A 12,929-nucleotide genomic window follows, 5' to 3' on the forward strand; every position below is an offset into this window, starting at 1 on the left:
CAGGCACCAGGCAAGGCGGGTAGAAGGAAGCGTGCCTCAAAACTGTCAGTTTAGGCCGTGGAATACGAGACGAGTACGGGAGTACGAGTGTGTGTCCATGTCCATGGCTTTGTCTTTGTCTTGCCATGATTGGCGATGGGAGTGTGCTTTGATCGTGAGTGTAGAGATCGCACACAGCAATGATCATCAGCAGCAAGAAAATTAAGAAATACGAGAAAGATGTTTTATTTTCCACTGAGCAAAAAGTGTAAGAGTTTGTGGGAGTAAACATAGCAAAAACATGAACAAAAGCAGATTTTATACGATCAAATAAATTCCATTGCATAGCTCGTGAATCGTGAGTGCCTTAAGAATGATTTAATTCGGATTAACACCCATTTTTCCTTTGTATATTCCTGTGAATCTTAAATTAAATTAATTTTAAATTCATTTTTAATGAGGAACCTTGAGGAACGTATTTATAGAAAAGTACAAATTTGTTTCTGCAAACCATTCCACCTCCTCTAGCTATCATTAAAAAAAACGGCATGCAATTTGGTGCACGCGTTGCGGAGAGCTTACACACAAATTTGTTTCTACAAATTTATATATGTATATAATATAATAATATATATGTATATACATAGATTTTTTAAAATTATGTTTAACCCATATTTTTCTATCATTAATTTTTAGAGCCATATTTATTTCTTTAGGCACTTATATCGATAAAAAAAAAACACTCTTTAATGATCTCCAGCGATCTCCTATCGGAGATTCCCATCAGCTAATACGCTACCATCCCTAATTTCGTTTCTCTCTCTCATCAACCTCTCCCTTTCTGGCTGCAATGCGTGTAATGGACACGCGCCACCTGACTTAATATCAATTTCGACCGCTTCCCCACCTCACCTTCGTCTCATGTTCATTTTGGGGTTTCTTTCTTTTTTCTCGGTTACTTCTTGTCTCTGGTAAAAAGTTTTTTCAAGTCAAATGAATTTTTTATGGCACCAGAGAGCGAGGCGCTCAGGTGGGGTTTTCGCTTGTTGTTTTTGTTGGTTAAAGGTTCGATTCGACCTGCCGACTGCCTTACGTGTTTGGAGTTTTAAAATAATTTTTGGAATAAATGGTTTTAAAATACTTTCCAGCAGCCAGCAGCTAGCAGCCAGCAGCCAGCAGCGTGGGGGAGCAACAATTTGCAAATTGATCGCTGACGGGGGGTAAGGGGAAAACTCTTTTTGTGCTTGCTTGGGCGGGTAATGAAAGGTGTTAATGGGATTATGAGGGGAAATAGGGAACCTCAGTAGGAATATATGTAACCAACGATTGTACTAGGGAATAGAAAGCAGCCCCTGCCACTGCCAAAATGACAACCTTTCGACCACAATCTAATTGATTTTGAATGCTGGCTGGCATTCTCCCCCATAAGAATTTTGCAATCTACTTAAACGAGGACACACACATCATATCCTTGCACATATCTTTGGCCACAAACCTCAAGCATTAGATTGCTAATAATTTCTCAACATAATTGTTGTATCAATAATTCAGTTATAGCACCCTTAACCAAACACTACCCACCCCGCACCGCGCACCGAAAGTTATGTCAGTTTATTAAATGTTTCTCGAGGGGCATTAAGAATAGACCACAACTGTTGGTTAAACCTGTGGTTAAACGCTCCAACATCAAGCATTTAAGTTTGATTAAAGTTGTAGCCACAGAAATTTATGCATACTATGTATGTATGTATATGCCGTTCGATTGGTGTCTCGTTTTTGGCTTATTTTGAGGCCAAAAGTAGCTACACTTAACGACCGCCCGCAACTAATTGAAACTTTGCCTAATTCTTGTTTATGGCACAAACAGAGTGACGTTGGTAGGATGGCTTTGGCTCGCCTCTCCTCTGGCACAGATTATAAACTGCAACCTAAGACTTGGCAATAATTTGATAATTTAATTACACTTAACCTCGTTGAACCTACACCACCATCCCCCCCCCCCCCCCCCCATGCCAAGCGGTGGCAATCCTGATGCCTCCCCCTTTCTGCTGCATAATTTATGCAACTACTGCTAATGTGTGTCGGCTCCGGGTGGGGGTCTGTGTCTGTGTGTGTGGTTCTTGGCGACATTTTGCCAGTGGGAAACGTATGCATAAATAAGTTGAACATTGAAGCGGCCTCCCCTACCCTAACCACTGCCACTTCGACTTGGACCCTTAACCCCCCACACGCTCACACACACACACCCCAGACCGTCGTCTCTTGGCTAACCCCTCGCCTAGTACTCGCCCCTCTCTTCGATATGTTGCGGCATTGCCACATAATTGTCGGCCATGTATCTTACAAATGCAAATTAGATGCAAATGTTAATAATCTGCGTGGATGAATTTTAATGAGGAACCAAAGTGTTTTGGCGACTTGTCGCCCCGACAACGCCTTCTCCCGGAGTCGTCTCCGGATCCGTCGCACCGACAAATGTCTGTGTCCATTTCCCCTGCTACCCCTCTTGCAAGAAACTATACGAGACGACACTTTGAATGTGGAAGAAGTGTCTGACATGCTTCAAGGATTAGCCCTGACCAGCTCGCTCTCTCTCTCTCTCTCTCTCTGTCTCTCTTTTGGCTGCAGGGTTTTCCATTGAAAAAAGACAGCTGGAAACGCGCCTCATAAATGTTTTTGAAGAAAGCAAACCGAATATGAAATGAACTTGGCTGGAGGGTCTCCAGGGAACCCCCCCAACAATGCTCTCTAAGCTAATGTACCCTGTCTCCGCCACTAACCAAAAGGTGTGCTCCATGGCAATCCCTTCACTGCCTTCACTTTAATTTCCATCTTGTTATGTAGACAATTTGAGATGGGGAATTTTTATGATTCCCTACTTCTGTGGCGAGGCGAGGCCTGTGGCAAGGCCAACCCTAGCAGCAGCGGCAGCTGTGTACGCGGCACAGACATCAAGTGGCTGCGGCTAATTAACGCCACTGTAAAGAAGGGCAAAAAAATGCAAGGAAAAAGGAATGGAAAGGGGAAGGGAAGGGGGTCAAAGCAAGTGGCAAGTGCCCGTTAAACACACGTGCTCCTGGAGCCTCCGCACACACACACACACACACACACACACACAGATCTCGCGGCAGACCTATCAAAATTATGTTCGCCGACACTTTTTCAATTCCAAATATAGAAGGACGGGGAGCCAAACGTCGTCTGTATCATTTCCTTTTCAATGCCCTTTTGGGCATTTTCGTGAGGCAGCAGCAGCAGCAGCAACAGCACGAGAAAATCCACAAAATGAAAACAGATGTTGAAAATCAGTTGCACATTAAATGCCGCTCATGTGGAAACTTAATTGTTGCCACAGAATCAAACGGAACACGAACCGAAAACCGTTCGTTCGCTCGTCCGATCCATCAACTCGAATGGATGTCGTCGTCTGGGCTGTGGAGGGGAGGGTGTTTGATATTTCGCCATAATTTGCTGGCTTCTTCTTCTTCTTCGTTTATTTGTTTTGGCCCAAAAACTCTGTGGGCGGACAGCAATGGGCAGGACATGCTGCGAAATAAATATATATATAAATAAATACACGAATAAGTTTATTTTATGTGTGTTGTATTTTTTGGCGACATATGTTCTACTTGGGAACCCAAACCCCTGACGAGTGAGAGCGGTGGTGGTCAATGGCAATCGATTGATTGAGTTAGTCAGCTGGAGGCAATAAGTGCGGTTCATAATGAGAATAAAAGTAGGGGGGACTGAGAGCTTCATAATTGAGAACTGTGCATCAAGTATGAATATCAGTGATTGCTAATGAAGTAAACTTTGAAATTGGATATTGGAGGGTTGAAAAGTTTAGTGGAAAGAGCTGACTAAAAGAACACTAAATATAAGGGTTCTTAGGCTGCTGTTTTGGGAACTTCAGTTGAGCTAAAAAGCTGTTGGAAAGAAGTGTTCAGTTTATTTTGTTTTAGTTGGGGAACACCCTGTTATAATATAATATATAATAACAATGTTATATTATAAGCATTACGCAAACTTTATTTTGTTATTCTTCATACATAGCTGAGCTGAAGTGATTTTTCAATTTATAGGGAAATGTTTCTCCCCACCCCTGTGCAATTCTCTGCCCGCGTGACGTAGGTGAGTGCTAACGGCGCTGTCGCTGCCTTTGCGTGCTTCTGCGGAAGCTTCGTGGACTGCTGTTTCAGCTCTGCGCTTAGCTTTCGGCTTAGCTTCGTGGCTGCCGCTAACTGCGTAGTTTCGGCTCTACCTGCGTAGCTTCGCTGCTGAGCTCTGCTGCACTTTTCGTGTTCGTTTCCCTGTCGGCTACCCTAGCTCCGCTGCGCTGTTCGATCCTCTGTCGACTTGGCTGCATTAGCTCTCTCGGCTGCGCTTTGGTTCTGTCGCCCGCTCTTCGAGCATTGCTGATGCTTCTGCTCTTGGCTCTGCCGAGCCTCTGCCGAGTTGGCGTGGGTTCTGCTTTGCATTTTTTGTGGTTGTTCATTTTTCAATGTTCTTTTTCTTTTCTTAGCTTATCCCTCTGACCTGATAATTGATATTACTTAACTCATTTAAAACACCCTTGAAACTACTCAAACTAAAACCATTACTACTAACTATAATGCGCTCAAAACCACTTCATTTCTACCCCTAACCTGTACGCTCTCTCTCTCTCTCGTTCTCTCTCTGTCGCATATGGAATCGAACACCACCCCATTAAATTGCATTACATTAATTTAGCAAATTGCAACAACAAATACGCGGAATAACGCATGAAATTTCAACATACGTCGCACACATGATGCATTCCCAGAGACCCCTGGATGGTTGGTTGGGTGGAGGGGGTGGGGGGACGGGCTACAATAAGAATTTTCCTGTGTGCAATAACTGCGCAATATATCAAACAAATTCACCTGGGACGCTACTCTGCTGCTCTCCCTTCCCATTCCATTCCTCGAGGAGGGGATGTTTTGTTCGGGGCGCGTGAAGAACCAAACAGTGAAAATAAAAACACACACACACACACAGGATACAGGAGGGAAAACAATGGGAAAACCGAAATGGAAATGGAAAGCGAAATGTGAATGTGAAAAAAAGGAATTTTTATTTATATGCGATTAAATGCAAAAGGCAATACGGTTAGAGGGTGAAGGTGGGGGGGGAGGGAATATAAAAATAATGGATTGAATCAAATTTTGGGATGTGAAGGAAAACCCCGAAAAAAACTTTCAACGATGCAACGTCACGGGAAAAACAACAAATGACAACACCAAATGGAGAGCAAACATTCGAGTGTGGGCAGGGTGGGTGGGGGTACGGGCAGTAGCAAGGGATGTGACGGAAGGAAGGATAAACATTTGGCAAGTGAAAACCAAAACCGAAGCACAAAAAAAATAAAAACCTTGTAAAAAAATGAATGTCAATGCAAAGGACAACAACATCAGTTGCGTTTCTCCTGCTTCTTCGCAGTGGGTAGGAAAAGGTCACCCAGAAACCACTTCCGTTTTGTGAACTTTACTGCTGTTCGAATGCTAATCCTGTAACTGAGATCCCAACTTCGAATAACTCTGAAAATTTTAGGGGGGCGGGGTGGGGAATTAGCCGTGTGCGGCCAGCGGCCTGCGCCCACGGGATATGGGAAACGGGATACGAAAAACGGAATACGGGTGTACGTGTGTGTGCCGCTCTCTGGGGGGAATCTGTGTTCTGTTTCGCGCTAAGCCGACATGACCAATGGCTGGCACTTGTTAATTTCTCATACTAATTTCCCTGCCCCTGCCTGCCACACGGGGCATGCCTCCATTTCTCTTGTTGTTTTTTAAGGGGTTGCGCTGCTCTGGGCTGTGCCACTTCTCTCTCTTCATTAATCACACTGATCGGTTTTTGAGCACGCACGAAGAGCAGTCAGGCAGGCTGGCAGGCAGGCAGAGGCATATAACGGCACACACTATTTGCCATCATTTTTTAGGATTTGGCGCAGTTTTCCCAGTGGATCTTTTTGGGATGCTGCCATGCATCGTTTTTTTTTTCTAAGTAATTGAAATTTCTCTCTCTCTCGCTCTCTGTTCGATGTGGATGGTGTGTGTGATAAATTCGTGGGTTAAGCGCATGATTAGCGCATTTGGCTTTGGCCCTTCCTTCTCCTACCCAAAGCAACAATCTTCGTGCCTCGCCTGCCCACAATGGCTTCTAATTATTTATTACCCAAATGACTTTTCCTTTTAGCCGTTCGTCTATGTTTTTTTTCTTTTTGTTTTTTTTTTTTCTTTTGGCAAATACTCGTTTCTGACGACTGTGATTGGCATTTTGGGTTTGGGGACAACAATACCAGAGAAAAGTCACGAACCGAAAAGTCAAATGAGTGGGCAGAAAATTAACGTGGAATCAGAGGGAAAGAATTAGTGGGAATATACAACAAAATCGGGGGGGATGGAGTTGGGTAAGAATTCTTGAGTAGAGACCAAACCATGGCTGAGTATTTAGATGTTGATGCAGTCTAAAGGGAGAAGGGTACGGGATACAGGGTAACATTTTATGAACGATTTTTTGGCAGTTTCCTCAGGATAAAACAGCAGGAAAGGCTTTAAAAAAGAAAATTTCAAAAAAAAAAATTATTACAGTGAAAATGAAAAAATTCTCAATTCTATTTTGCTGATAGTCCTATATTTTATTCCAGCCAAAGAAGAATTTTTTGCATAAATAAAACTTTATGAGTGTAGTCCTAAAGCTTTTGAAGATCAACCATAATTATAGTCCCACGATCGATATTGTCAAACCTTTTGTTTACTTACCCAAAAAATATATTTTATTTATTTTTGTAGAAAGATTATAATCTATAATTATAGGACTGTCTGAACTATTTGGACTATTAGATTTAATCCTATGATTTATATTTTATTTAAAAGTTCGACCATTACAGCTGCAAAATATTCAAATATATCTTTGTTGTACGAATATCTATTGAATTTTAATTCTAATAGTACACCAAAAGATCCTAAAATCGAACTCCGAACAGTAGATGGTATAAATCATATAGTTACCATAGAAATAATACCTCAAACAACTCGTCCCTCCCTGTGTTTCTTTATATTCCATCCCATTTCCTTCCCGCCCATCCTACTTTTCCATTTTCAGACATTTTTTTGTTGCCTTCTGTCATTCTGTGCAAATCTTTTTCCTTCTCGCAAATCCACAACATCAGCTGGTACTGTTCTGTTGTGCCATTATCAAAGTATCATCATAAGCATCCTATTAACTAGATACAGGACTACTCCTCCTCGGTAGTCGTGTAGCCCGCTGCGGGGTGTGGGGAGGACTGTTACTCCTCACTAAGCCGTCTGGACAAATACTTTAATACCCGGCAGGGCCATTTCGAAAGGAAAGCCTGCGACGTAAAAATGCAGAAATATGTTTTTTATGCCGTCGGCGCATTCCTTGTGCCCTGTGCGTCCTTTTGGTCCTTGGAAGCAAGGCAGAGGCTGAGGAAGAGGCACTCCAACAACTGTGCAAATAAGTAAAAAGTAATCCTAATTACAATTGCAAGTTATAAATAAACATGGACAAGGGAAAAGTAGCTGGGACAATGCCATGCCCTTCCGAACATCCGAACATCCGAATCTGCGAATGCGACTACGCGTACTGCTACTGACGACTGCTACTACGATGTCATTGTAATAATGAAAATCCCCAAACAACCCATAAAAGGGATAAACGTAACGAAACGAAATGAATGAATGAATGAATGAATTTTTCGGCAAGCTGCGAATGGTAGCGAATGGTAACAGAGTAGCAGATTTTCCAGACGGAAGGACAGACATTCGCCAGACATTCGACAGTCAACGACATGTGCGACCTGTGCCTTGTTTGTGATACCCATTAGCCGGATATGTGGGAATGGTTAGAGTCGATGTGCAGAGTGGAGTGTTAGGCTAAACTATAGAATACGAAGAGATTTATGTCTATTGGGATAAATGTAATTTTACTGATGTTTTATTAGCGATATATGCGATGGCAGAGAGATGGTTACACTGGAGATTCTATTTGGCGTGTTTTTTCTCTAAAGATAATATCTCTACTTAGAAAATTTCTGAGTTTAAAAGAGCCTCCTCTTTAAATATCTTTTAAGTCATTATTTTTCAGATTTTTCAACTTTTTTTTTTTCTTTTTTTTTAAACTTTCATATTCTATAAGAATTCTTCTTCTATAATGTTGTAAAATCTCTTCTAATCTATTTTATTTTTATTTTTAGAAACGATCTTCATCAATTTATAAACAACAACAAAAAAGAAAAGTGAGTCACATTTTTTGAATCCATTAAATCTCATTGTCCTAAAATTCTTAAAAAGATATGAATATTTTCTGATAATTTTCAGCAATTTTATATAATATAATATATATAAAATATAATTTTATATTCATTTGAAAAAAAGAATTCCAACATTTTTGAAAATATTTTATTTGAAATATCCTTGCACTCTCTCCCAACAGTATCCACTATTCGAATCCCTTACATTATAAAATTCCCCCAAAAATACTTTCTCTAGCGCTATGGCCTTCGTTCCTGCTAGGGGTTATAATTTTTGGCAAATTTTTTGTTTGCTTTTCTGCTTGTGATTTCGCATAAAGCAAATCGCTTAAATAGCTCAGATCGTTGGATTTCGTTTGGTTTTCTCCCGTTCGGGTTCGCATTTCATAATTACAAACGTCAGGCAGGACAGACAAATGGAATTGTAAAGCCGAACAGCAGCACCACCGAACCCCCGAACCCCCCGGCACTGAGGCTGTGCCCAATTTTTGACAACCAATGCACCTTCGAACACAAAGCGCGTAAAACAAATCCGAAAAACCCTTTTTGACTTTTGTAAAGGATCAACTGCATTTCGCTCGAACAACAATGGAACAAATGCGAACAATGGGTGGTGCGTACAGAGGGGGGGTTACCTGAAGGTAAAACAACAACAAAAAAAAAAACACCGCATAATCATTGAGTGAAGAGAGAGAGTCTGTCATTTTAGGCCAGAGACCAACTATCTGTCGGATCTGCTCTCTGTTCTGGAAAAAAGTTCTACCATCCTCTCAGACCATGCACTCCCGAGGGCTAAACGGGTCTTCTATGAAGCGTTAAATTGAAGCAATTTGACAGTTTATCGTTTCAGTCATCGCCACAGCACAATGGGCCCCCGGGAAGAGGATGCTCTCCACCCTCTTTCTGCTCTCTACTCTCTGGTCTGCTCTCTCTCTCTATATATTTGCATAGGAAAGTTGTTTCCCCCCCACCCCAAAAAACAATTCCGATTCGGAACCGCCTAAAAACAAAGTAAAATGTCAAGTTTGTACGGCTGTTTGTCCTGCTGTCGGTCTCTCTTGTCCGTCTGTCCGTCTGTGTGGCTGTGTCTCTGTGTCTGTCGTTCTGTCTGTCTGTATGTCTGTCTGTCGGTCTGTATGTCCTTTCGTCTATTGGCCAATGCAACTAATGCAATTCATGTGTTGACTATTTCCCTGCGCTCTCTGCTCTCGCTCTTGGCAACCTCTGTGTCTGTGTCTCCCTTTTGTTGTACTCTGCAAAGAGAGGGTATTAAGATTTTTATGTATGGTTTGTGTTGTAGAGAAGATAACTAAAGCCTAACGGCTATAGATCTCTTAAGGTTGTAGATTAATGAGCAGAAAAAACACAAGAGTGAATTGAACCCTTTTTATCTAACTGTTTTTCTGTTTCTATGCTTAAGCTTTTCTTTCTGCCTGTAAATTTCCAAAAAATCCATCTGTATGGTTATATGAAAATTTATAAGTGGAAACCTTGAATATCAGATCACCATAACGTAGGGTTCGCAGGGGAACAATTTGCAGAGCTACGAATATTTTTTTTTAGAAATAGAACTAGAATATCTGTGTCTAAAAATGCTTTAAATTTCATTATTTTCCTTGAAGTTTTTCCAACTTTGATCAGTTTTAGATCCCTATAAAACGGATTAAATCTAAATAGTGTATGCAGCGCTTCGACTTTTATTGCTACTTTTGCCCTAAACTTGTTTGTGTTTGCCTATGTCCTGACAAACGTCCTGTCTGTCAATTTGCATGTTACCTTGCATTTCCATCGGCATTGAATTGCATTCCACCATGGTGGGTGGAGCGGGGGATACTATACTATCTGGAGAGCTTATCAGCTGCCTGAGCTCCTTCCTGGGGCACGTCCTTGCCGGCTTCCTTTGTCTATATCCTGTTTAAGGAGTGTGTTGTGTGTGTGTGTGTTTGTTTGTTTATCTAACTATCAAAGTGCTGCGTGCTGCTTGCATAACTCTTGGATTCGAGTGTGTTAATTGCTGATGCTACTCCCTGCCCCACCCTCTAGTCCTTGCCACCAGTTGGGTGGCGGGGGGAATCCTTTGTTCAGTGTTAATATTTTCATTGCAGTCTTTGGGGTTTTACTAATCCATTATTTAGTTTTACAACACTGCTAAATGTGCAAAAATCATTGCCCAGAGGCGGCCACAGGACACATGACACACCCTACCCCACCCTACCCTACCAACATGCCTTTATTTAGATACATTTTACAGTTGGTTTGCTTTTACTCTTTGCAGATTAGAGGTTGTTGTATTTTCCCATTGTGGAGACACACACACACACATTTGAAGGAGATTTTCTTGCTGGTGTATTGGAGTTTGGGAATGGGAAAAAGTAAAGCTGGCTTAAAGACGCTTGATGAAAGACTTTTGCTCTATCCTAAGGCTTTTATCTGCCATCAAATGTGTTAGAACTTTGCTAAGATTAAAAATATATTTTCAAGAATCAAGAAATTAGTTTAGCACTTTGATGCATTAATAGGTCATCTACTCGTGGCTAGACTAAGTCTTTGGAGATCTCATTCAACTTTTTCCTTTTTTTTTGTGGACAATAAATGATCCTTTAGAATTAAGTTTAATTTCATTAAAGATTGTTTGCAAAAAAATATTGGAATAAGGGAAAATATAGGAAAATAAGAATAATAATAATAAAATTAACCATATTAATAATAATAATAATAATAATAATAATTATAATAAGGCCTTTTTTTTAGTGACAAATTCTCTTTTGCATTTATTTCAATTGTTGTTCAAGATCTGTCTTTGAGTATAGAAAGCCATATTAACACGGCATTCAAGGCCTTTATTAGAGATGTCCCTTTTATCGCTTTGTATAACCTTTGCCCCTTTTCCCCATTCAAATCTGTGATATATTCAGCGCATTGCCCATCAAAGTCTCCAGAGAGATCGCAACCATAGAAACAATTCCATCAAAGACCCGTCAGTTTATGAATTACCCAACAGATGTCTCATTTAACACCATAATAACCCTTGAAATCAATTTGCCTCACACCTTTTGCCGACCGTTCAGCCCACCACTTTAGCCCACCCTTTCGATGCGCTTCTTTTGCCAACAATTTTAGTTGAAACCCTTTGGGAATTTCGCCAACAGTTTTGTTAATTTTTATCTATAATTATTTCACGCGTTTTTAGCAACGCTTCACGCCCTCTGCAAAAAAAAAGTGAGAGGACACAGAAGACACAAGAGAGCACAGCCCATGGAATGGCAGAGAGTAAGAGGCACATCCCATAGATGGATGACAGCCAAAAGGTTCCATTAACTGTCCAAAATACACACACACACACAGACTCACACACTTTCACGCCCAAAGGGTAAAGGGGCAGCGGCGGGTCAAACCCTTTTTTGGCAAATGTTTTTTTTTTGTCAAATAATGCGATAAATAAAGTCATTCAGTGGGACACAGTGGGACGACAAGCGACAAGCGACAAACGACGAAGAGTGTTACAAATTGAAAGCCGAAAGCCTGCAAAGTGAACAGCAAACGGCGAGGGCAGGAGGGAGCTAGCACGGGAGACAGCCATGAAAAGTGCAATGAAAAAGTAAATAAGTGTGGGCGAAATAAAATCAAATAAAATCGCTTAACACACGGCTTTTTGGTTTGGAGCGGGGGGGTTGGGGATACCCCGAAAAAATGACAGAGTTGACAGACAATGCGACAGACAAATTGGGACGAACTTTTCACGCATTTTCCCCAGCGTCAGAGCATGCCATCCGCTCCCCTTTGGCTTTCAACTAATTTTCAGAGCGATATGTTTGACAGGCGATGGGATGGGAAGGGAAGGGAAGGCATGCGGCTGTCAGTCAGTGCGTCAGGCATTTATCCATTCATTCCATTGAGTCATTCATTGATTTGAAGCAGCGCCAACGAATGGGGCTGCCAAACAATCGAAAGTGTCAATTAAAAGACTGGCAAAGTATTTGCGCTGTTTCCCCCGTCGGGATTGAAAATGTTTTATTATTTTATTTTATTATATTATATTATTTGATTTAAATGTTAACCCAAAAAGCACTGCCACCGCCACGACAGGCGCTCTCTCCATCGATTTGCGGTGTGGAATGTAATCATGTTATTCGTCGATTTTTGCTTTCAATTGGGGTATAATCGAAAATGGAAATTGGCATGGAATTAAAGCAGATGTCAGATGGAACGGTCATTGATCCATTGAATGCAGCAGCAGCGACTGGTGGGGGGGGGGAGGCACGTCGCAAGTGCTCTGATTAATGCCCCACGGGAACGACCTCATGGCCTCAGGCTGACTATATAAACAGGAACTTATGTTTAACTTCCTGGACCAAGCCAGGTCCCAAAGGACGGTGCATTTCGATCTGGTACCCCCGTACGCCCCGCCCTTTCGGATAATGTGTACCCCAGCGGCAGTGGCTTGTTTACTTAGAGGTAGTCTTTGTTTATCTTTGGGCAAGTATTTCTGTTTATTCAGTGGCTTAAAAATATCCACAGCCTTGACAATGTATTGTATCTTCGATTGCTTTGAAGTATTGAGAGTTCCAGTCCCAGGCCCAGTCCCAGTCCCAGGCGATGAAAACCCCATTGACATCGAGCACTCCTCAGGCAAAAGAAAATACACAAAAGACAT

This window comes from Drosophila obscura, unplaced genomic scaffold, assembly GCF_018151105.1.
Source record: "Drosophila obscura isolate BZ-5 IFL unplaced genomic scaffold, ASM1815110v1 contig_179, whole genome shotgun sequence".
In the NCBI taxonomy this organism is placed as follows: Eukaryota; Metazoa; Arthropoda; class Insecta; order Diptera; family Drosophilidae; genus Drosophila; species Drosophila obscura.